This window comes from Limulus polyphemus, unplaced genomic scaffold, assembly GCF_000517525.1.
Source record: "Limulus polyphemus unplaced genomic scaffold, Limulus_polyphemus-2.1.2 Scaffold8780, whole genome shotgun sequence".
Taxonomy (NCBI): Eukaryota; Metazoa; Arthropoda; class Merostomata; order Xiphosura; family Limulidae; genus Limulus; species Limulus polyphemus.
In genome coordinates this window covers 12,805-21,642 of record NW_013674390.1, presented here as the reverse complement: position 1 = coordinate 21,642, position 8,838 = coordinate 12,805, and the positions used below count along the sequence as shown (strand labels likewise).

The 8,838-nt window shown below is 33.3% G+C and overlaps 1 non-coding gene across 1 annotated transcript; it reads right to left on the bottom strand.

Annotated features, from left to right (window-relative positions):
- Window positions 1-4,338: 4,338 nt before the first annotated feature.
- Trnar-ucu lies at window positions 4,339-4,411 on the bottom strand. Its single transcript has one exon. It is a non-coding gene; the product is annotated as a tRNA-Arg (tRNA).
- Between the last annotated feature and the right edge of the window lie 4,427 nt (window positions 4,412-8,838).

Sequence of the window (8,838 nt, the reverse complement as noted above, 5' to 3'; positions counted from 1 at the left end):
TTATTTAATTAAATAAAATTTATTTAGTGCATTACTATCATTAGTATAAAAAAGTAGGGTTAAGTGTCATTACAGTAGACAGCAAAAACAAAGAAGACCCAGGTAAGTACTTTATTTCTTGTTTTTCATGTTTAATGTAAAAAAAATAGGGATCTCTTTAGGTTAGTTAAGGATAGATTAGGTAAAACAAATAATATAATAAAAATGTTTCACTAGGCATGCATACGAGTAGCTCAGCTCGTGGGTAATGTAATTCGATAGCATAATGTGAGCTTCACGTTCTCCAAGTTATAATGGTGCGAATAGTAGTTAGACACGGTTAAAAAAAAAATCAAAGAGGAATATAACAATAAAATTTAATTTTTAACAAATGTATACTGTTACGAGTTTAAAACTACTCAGGATAAACGAATTTCGTTTTATGTTACAAGTTAAAGTCATTGTAGGAAGAAAAAATGAGTAATTTAGATATATTTCGATGTGTTTTTTGGTGGTTACGAGATCGGTCAAATTGACCAACTCTGTATAGAGTTAGGGTAGAGAAAATAACAGATAAACTATATAGTTTTACTGAAAACAAACATTTGAAAAGTATTTAGGAGGTTTTAAAGATTACGCAAATGAAATTTGAGATTTTTGAGATGAAGAAAAGCATTTTTAATCTTAACATGAAAATCGCTTTGCACACGGACTAGTAAAAAATACTCAATATATTCACGGGCAAATCTTTGTTTAGTTTATTAAAAATACTTCACTGATAAATATGATTTTTTGTATTTGAAAGACTTGTAATGTTAACTGAAAGACTGCCAAATTTTGTGAAGATATATACATTATACCCAGATCAGGTCTTTGTTCCAAACTAAGCATCCGGGCAAGCAGGAAACTGGTTAGGAATGCCACTGTAAACCAACAGTGTCTTTGAAAGATTTACAAAGTTCCGTGTTTGAGATGGGAGTCATTGTTCATGCATCGATAGTATCCTAGTCCCTACACAAAGCTGGCCTGTGTATTTTCGAGTGACAAGATAGAAGCCATTACTGAAAAATAATCATCTTAAATATCATATGGAGTTTGCGATAAAGCATGTAAATGATACTGCAGACATGTGGTAGAAGATTTTTTGTCTAAATTCAAAGCGTTACGTCTGGTGTAAGCCCAACACAGCATACCACACAGTTAACACCATACCAACTTTTTCAAGACACTGTATACAGTGTGTTTTAAAATTTAAAATCATGGTGAACATATGACATATTTCAGAAGCATGTTTGAAATAAAACATGAATTGAGTGTGATAAAAGAAAAGAAATGACAACTAGAATTGGCTGATCTTCTCTCATCTTTACAGGTAAAATAAAACTTCTATTATTTTCTCATTTTAAAAATCTTCACTTGTACTTTGGCCTACTGTATTTTTTTCTGAAATATAAGTATGCTTTAAAATTAGAAAGTCTAAGCCTAACTACTAAGAGCACAAGCCTGCGAGTGTTTTATTGTCTTGAAATGTAATTACTCTACACTGAATCTGAAAATATCAATTTTTCTCCATCACCTAGAGATTTTCACAAAACATAATATGTACTTTTACATAAGTGAATCATTTTCATTGAAATCGGGTCACATTTTGTTATGCTTAAAATGTTGACAACCACTGGCTATGGATTTCTCAAGACCAATCGCGTCGTGAAAGTCTTATCGATCGTTTTAGAATCCACGAGAAACACACCGCTAGTATATAAACGGTTAACAGGCTACATGATGTGTCATTTCTGGATAGTGTTTGTTTGTGCGTGCACTTTAATATTATTTTTTCTTTTCAATATTATTTATTCGTCGTAAACGACCCCAACATATTCTGTTGTATTTGTGGTAAATTTGTTGTACAGAAACAAAGGCAAAACCTTACAGAATTCGTCAAAAAAGCGCATTAGACGTATTTTGGAATAAAACTTGGGGACCAAGACAAATCATGGGATCCCCAAAAAGTTTGGGCCGTTTGTGTCGAAGAGTTGAGACAATGGACTAAAGGTAAGAAAAAGTCTTTGTCTTTTGGAATTCCAATGGTCTGGAGTGAGCCTAGAAACCACGGAGATGACTGCTATTTCTGCACATGTAACGTGCAAGGCTACAACATAAAAAGGAAATTTCTTATCCGAACCTTCAATCTGCTATAAGACCTGTTGCTCATGGACCTTATGTACCTGTATCTACTCCACCAGAGACTCTTGATACAGTTTCATCTGATTCTGAATCTGATGTCAATAGAAATGATGATAGGGATTGTTTTCAACCTGAAACGTCTGGAAAGGTTTCATCAAGACATCAGTGAAATGGAGAGGAGGTATCAAGGGAGGTGGAACATCAGCATGATGACTGATTACTGCTGGTCATTGAAACGAGATGCTCTAGACGCAATACATAAAAGAAAGACCACAACACGTAGTTTTGAGACTAAAAGACGTAGATTTCACACAAAAAATCCGGATGAATGAGAATGCATATTCGTTTGACATCAATGTTCTTCCCTTTTCTTCAGTTTGTTTGTATTTTTGTTAAAAAACATAACAATAAAAAAATGTTCATTGTGCTAAACGAAATAATTTTATCTAAGTAGGAGTTTTGTTCTTCCCGATTTGTTAAAAATCCGTACGTGATAGAAAAAATGTATATTATTTTCGAAATATGCGTAGCTGAATTATGGAAAATCCGTTATTAAAACTAAAACAACTTTTATGAGGTTTAAAGTCGCAGGCCTGTGGAGTCAGAGCGAATGCTTTCAATTTTTCTCTATCTCTTTGAAACAAGTCTTAATTTTTCAAACCCTATGGTTTTCATGTACTTACATTTTAAAAAGTTTATACCTGGTCTAATGAACCTTGCATTACTTTTTAGATTCACTTAATATACGTAGTGTTTTATAAATTAGAACTTATTTGCCTGATATCTTGTGCCACTTGTAGTTGTAAGCTGAACTGGCAAACTTTTCTCGATTAATGTGATAACATATTTGTGTGAAAGTGAACGAAGCTAAATTTGATAGGTTGATATTAGTCACCTCGATCAGCTCAAGGAATTACTGTAAACCACTTACGGCTTGATTAGAAAGAGGGCTAAATTGTAATACTAATAGGATTTTGTATTCTTTGTGCATGTTATTAAATTATGGGTTCTAAATTAAATATTTGAAATAAATAAAAATTTGGTAAAGTACTAACAACAATTTTACCAAAAAGTAGGGTTAACTTTTATTGATACTTTGAAACTTTGCTGCAAAAACATACATAACCCACTCTCAAGTAATATATTCCTTGTTTTATGTATGTTTTTTATTTATTGCTATAAGATTAACTAAAATGTAAAAATTAGCAAGTTATTAGGTTTGGAAAAAAATACACTTAAATAAGATATGCATGCAAGCTGCTCGTATGTTATGTAATTTGTTACTGTATTTTCTGTATTTTAAGCTATGCTCTTATCACATAATTTATTGCTTTGTTGCACTAGGTAAAACGCGGAACGCTGAGTTCCAATGACTGGCAAAACGGCGTTCAGAACTAAGCCAAACGCACTCAAAAGCTTTCCGTAAAATAGGTAAAAAATGGAACATGAACTCCCTAAAAAGTATCATTTAGAATGAAGATGCAAATAAAATATATTACTTTGCTTGGCTGAACTTTACGATATCTTCTGTTTTAAATTTTAGTATGCTACATCAATGACAGTGTAACTGTAACCTCTCAAGATTGGGCAAGGTAAAACGTCAGATTTACAAAAAAAAAAAAAAAAAATTAAAAGTAATCCTCAGAAAAATAACAGTTAAGAAATCTTAAATGTCTTACTGATGACGACTATACTTTCTTTTATTACACCAGAAGATCCGACGCATTCCATAAGCTATATAAAAATACATTTGAATTTACTAATACTGTAATATCGATAATTATAATCGACACTAAATACACCTCATTAGAAAATATTTGAAATTCCATATAAACCTATTACGTCACAAACATGTGTGAAGGTCTTTAAATACTCTATTTAACGATGTAAAACACTTCTTGACACAAACAGTCCTGAGGGTCGCAGGTTCGAATCCCCCGTCCCACCAAACATGCTCGCCCTTTCAGCCGTGAGGGCGTTATAATGTGACGGTCAATCCCACTATTCGTTGGTAAAAGAGTAGCCCAAGAGTTGGCGGTGGGTGGTGATGACTAGCTGTCTTCCCTCTAGTCTTACACTGCTAAATTAGGGACGGCTAGCGCAGATAGCCCTCGTATAGCTCCCTAAGAACCTGGCCAAAGAGGGCCAAAATTGATGCTACAGTATTTCCTAACGTATCCCTGCCGGGGGTCGAACCCGGGACCTTTGGATTAGAAGTCCAACGCGCTATCCACTGCGCTACAGGGACTTAAAATTTAGATACATGGACAAACATAGGTTTTAGGTAGTTCTTCAAAATGTTCTCCAAGACGCACGATGTGATACCAGTCCTGACGTTCCCCCTTCAAAAAATACCATTTCTGTTCTGGAAGGATGTTTACAGAAATTGTTTGCATAACATTGTTTTAATGTTTCTTTAAAAACGTTTTTCAAAAGAAAGGTAATAAATGAAAGTGTTTCTTCGGTTTTACTTGTGGATTTCCTTCAGATTCTTAATCTTCTCGGTGGAATTTTCATAGCTTTTCTCTCTCTGGTGTCAGTAATTGGAAACAAACTTGTTTGTTTATCTTCGGACTACATTTCCGGATGGTTAATAATTTTGTAGGCTATCGAGGCTCGAATACATTGTGTTTGTAATATATCATAAGGACAATGGCTATCTCTACACAGGATCCATACACAGAAACAAACAAAAAATGTCACAATAAAAATATATTTTTTTTTATGTGAAATATCAATTGGAGCAAAAAACTGCCAGTCTTTCACAGTCAGAAATTTTCTGTGTGGCTGATGGATGGATGAGAAAAATGTCAAAGTTATATTAAGTAGTTGCATGTGCTCCACGTGCATAGAATCTAATCAAATTATCGTTTTTATTTTTTTAGTCATCACAAACAAAACCCAGCGACATGCTTTCACATTAGCTGGGACTAGAAGAAGGTTAAACTGAATAAAAAAAAATCTACTCATTTAAGAAACATCATAGTTTTCTAGGAACATTTGAACTATTGCATGAAATGACAAGGAACTGACAAAATGTTGAATATATTCAGTTGAATTGGACACAATAGTAAGAAAAGCACCAATCACAATATCTATTACACACTTTCCTGGTCGCAATGAATTCAAATCTTCTATGAAAACATCAATTTTACCAACTCGTGTAATAGGCTGACAAGAGTCACCATTTATGGTGAGGAATTTCAACTCTTGGGGGAAAACTTGATCATTTTTATTTAAATGCATTTCAAATGTTTTTGGTGTAGAAGTCATCCTTGGGTGGATTATTCATTGGTAAAACTCCTTAGTATTCTTCCCTTCAGAATTACCAGAAAGTTTATTAATTTCAGGGGCATGAGATTCAGTTTGTTATTTGATTTTGTATTTGTCTTTTGCCTCTATGTGTATATGTGACTTAGTTTTTTCATGATCTGACAACTGAGTTATGAGATTAGCTTCTATTGAATCAGGTGCTGCACTCACGTATATATATTGTTTTTTACACGTGGCCTCTTTCTAACGGCTTTGTTTCTGTCTCACAATCTTCTTTTCAGTCGACTTAAGTTAGAATGTTTAGGAGAACACGTGCCATGTTTCTATATGGACACTTGAGCTGCTACTATGTGATAACAGGATCATGTTGATGGGCACTCACTCTTTTCTACTGGATACAATTGTACAGTATGAATTTCATTGGAAAGTCCTTATACAATAAACCACTTTAGTTAACTCTGAAGAGCGATGCGTCTATTTTTACAATCAATTAGGCCAGTCCTTCTCGAGTTTTTATAGCACGTTTATAATTCTTCTGACTTGTAAATTAAAAATCTTTTTTGCACAATAGCAACAATATCATCTGGGCTAACAAGATCACCTGGGAAAACAAGTTCATCTTCCCTCAACTGACCATCAGACATCCTTAGATGTAAACAACCAGTGCCACACAGGCCACGTAAAATCTCACCATGGTAATACACAGACAGGAAATAAACACTAAGCAGTAGTTCTCCCAGTTTTAATTCTTTGTGCTCAGTCGTTCTTTTCTGGACCCTGTTGAACGTTTCTGCACAGTTTATTGTAATTCCTGATGTAGGAGAGTACAACCCATATTCTTCTAAAACCCATCGAACAAGAATGTTCTATGAGGGTCTTTTCTAAGTGTGCTTCAAGATAATCAACAAATGTAAGGCTCCACTTAACTTTAAACTTATAAAACTGAGAATCATACACATTATTTACTTTCAGAATCCAGAAGCTGGAGCACATTATTTGTATACACTTATTAATCATCTCTTGTCTATCTGTATTTAGAAACCCAAAATTTCAAGTCTTGAAGAATGTGGTTTCAACAGTGAAACAACTTTGATGTAGGTAACTGTAGCATTATCAATCGTCTGCTCCCTGTCTGTGACAAGTGGAATTTACACTTTCTTTAATGTTAGCCACTGATCATTTAGAACTTGTGAATATTAATTTTTGTTGTCATGAAGTAATAATGCAGGAGGAATGATATGTTTCTCCTCAAATCTAATATTCTTAAATAAAAGTCTCCTAGACAAAATGTTGTGTTATAAATAGATAAAACTCCATCGTATGACTCCAGTGTAATAATCAGCTCTTTAAATAATTCATCAGAGCCATAAACAATTGTAAAACAAGACAAAATATTATAATTCTATATACATGGTCTTCTATTGTACAACCCACTTATTATAAACGTCATCATGTGAAATTCTTTGCTTCTGTTTTTCTAGTTTAATGTGATTTCTTACTTGTTCAGGATCTTTTGGCTGTTTTACTTTAATGTAATTTTGTGCAATTGACTCCGAAATACGTTTTCTGTATGTTTGTTTTGGCCCTTCTTTGCTTTCCTTTATGGTTGTTATGGTAGATGGTAGGGTATGTACGTGTGGCCTTTCCAAACAGGTCTGTCTGTTACCATAAAGGTATGACACCAAACCACTATTAGAACCAAGATAGTGTACAAGGACAAAGTCTTCACAATTATTGATATCGTCTGATATTACTCGGTAATAAATATATCTTGTGGTTTTTTTGCTTCATAAATATGTTCGTCCTGGACCGTACCTTCATAGACTTCATGGGTAAAGCATGCAGGGATTACTGCCCATCTCTGATGCTCTGTTGCATTGAGTGTCTTCCTACCATAGACCTGATGTACAATTTCAAACGCCACAGGTGTTCCTAAGCTGAAAATGTATTTCCAAATAGATACTTACTTACTTCCACATTTCCCACCTGTCCTCCCCACTTCCGGTGTATTGGATGACTTGATCATGGCCAATCTCGAAATGATTAACAAGTTCATAATTAGAGAAGGCGTTAGTTATGTATGATTGGGGTAGTTTCGCACTCCTATTGATGGAGGGCTGCTGCATGATTATTTGAATGTAAATATGCAGAAAGAAGTGGGGTTAAAAAGCTAGTAACGAGTAAAAAATTTGTGCCGATAGAGGGCGATAAAAAAATTAAAAACTGTGGCAGGTATTTAGTTTTTAAAGCAAATATTAAACTTTCCTAAACTGGGGTGTTCAGGGATATTGATATCCCCCTTCACCACATTCAAAAAGGTTATAGAATCTTTAATTATTTGTATATTTTCAGGATACATGTGCTGTTACAAAAGAATCAAAGTATGTATAGAGGGCTAGAACAAAAGTGTTGAATAATTCCTATGTTTATTGATCTGAAGGTATAACTTATCACCGGACTTTGCATAAACTTTTAATTTTGTTATATGCCATATAAATATGTGGGATCAATATGTAAATTCGGTATTTTACTGATAAGGAGATTTAAGAGCAAGTTAACCCTTTCATAGCCAGGCATTTTGTATTCCCAGGGAAAGCTAATGAAAGGTTTTATTACATTAGCCAATCAGTTTAAAAACATTTATGTCAATGATCGTAAAGGCAGTCTTATTATCATCATGGGCACATTTTCTTTTAGAATCTTATTATAATAAAAAAAAATTAATAGGTTATTGTTTCCTGCACATTGTAGACAATCAAGAAATAAATCATGTTTGATATCTTGGTAAGGGAAAGTGTACAAATTTCCTAGATGGGTAAGATTGTTGGTAGATGAAGAAATCAAATTTCATTTAAAAAAAATTTGTTTATTTAATGATGACCCCCAAAAGTTTTTATAGTAGTAAAAATAATCTGTATTTTTCTTTATTTAAAAACCATCTTACCAGAAACATGTGAACACATCGGATTAAACTAGCCGTGTATATAATGGTTTGTTAAGAACTTCTGGTAAAAATAATAATTAAAATGTATTTGATCATCAGTTGGATACTCTTGTGATATTTTCAACCATAACATGAAAAGAGTAAACTTAATAAACAAATTAATCTGTTATTTCTATATTGTTATTATTTTAAAAATTTAAGTAATTGGTTTAATGTATAACAAAGTTCAGTGTTTCAGAACTTTGCTGTATCAAGATTAACTTTAGCCTGTCTGTAGTCACTAGAAAAATGTAACTAGTAGCTGTTTTTAAGTTTGACTTGATTTGTGTTCCATAGATATCCAGTCCAAGAAGAAATGAGAATACAGTGTGATTATGTTTATCCTGAAAACCTCTTAGAAAAACTAAGTTCTATGTTTGTTGAAATACCAGATGTAGGTTATGGAACAAGGTGAGATA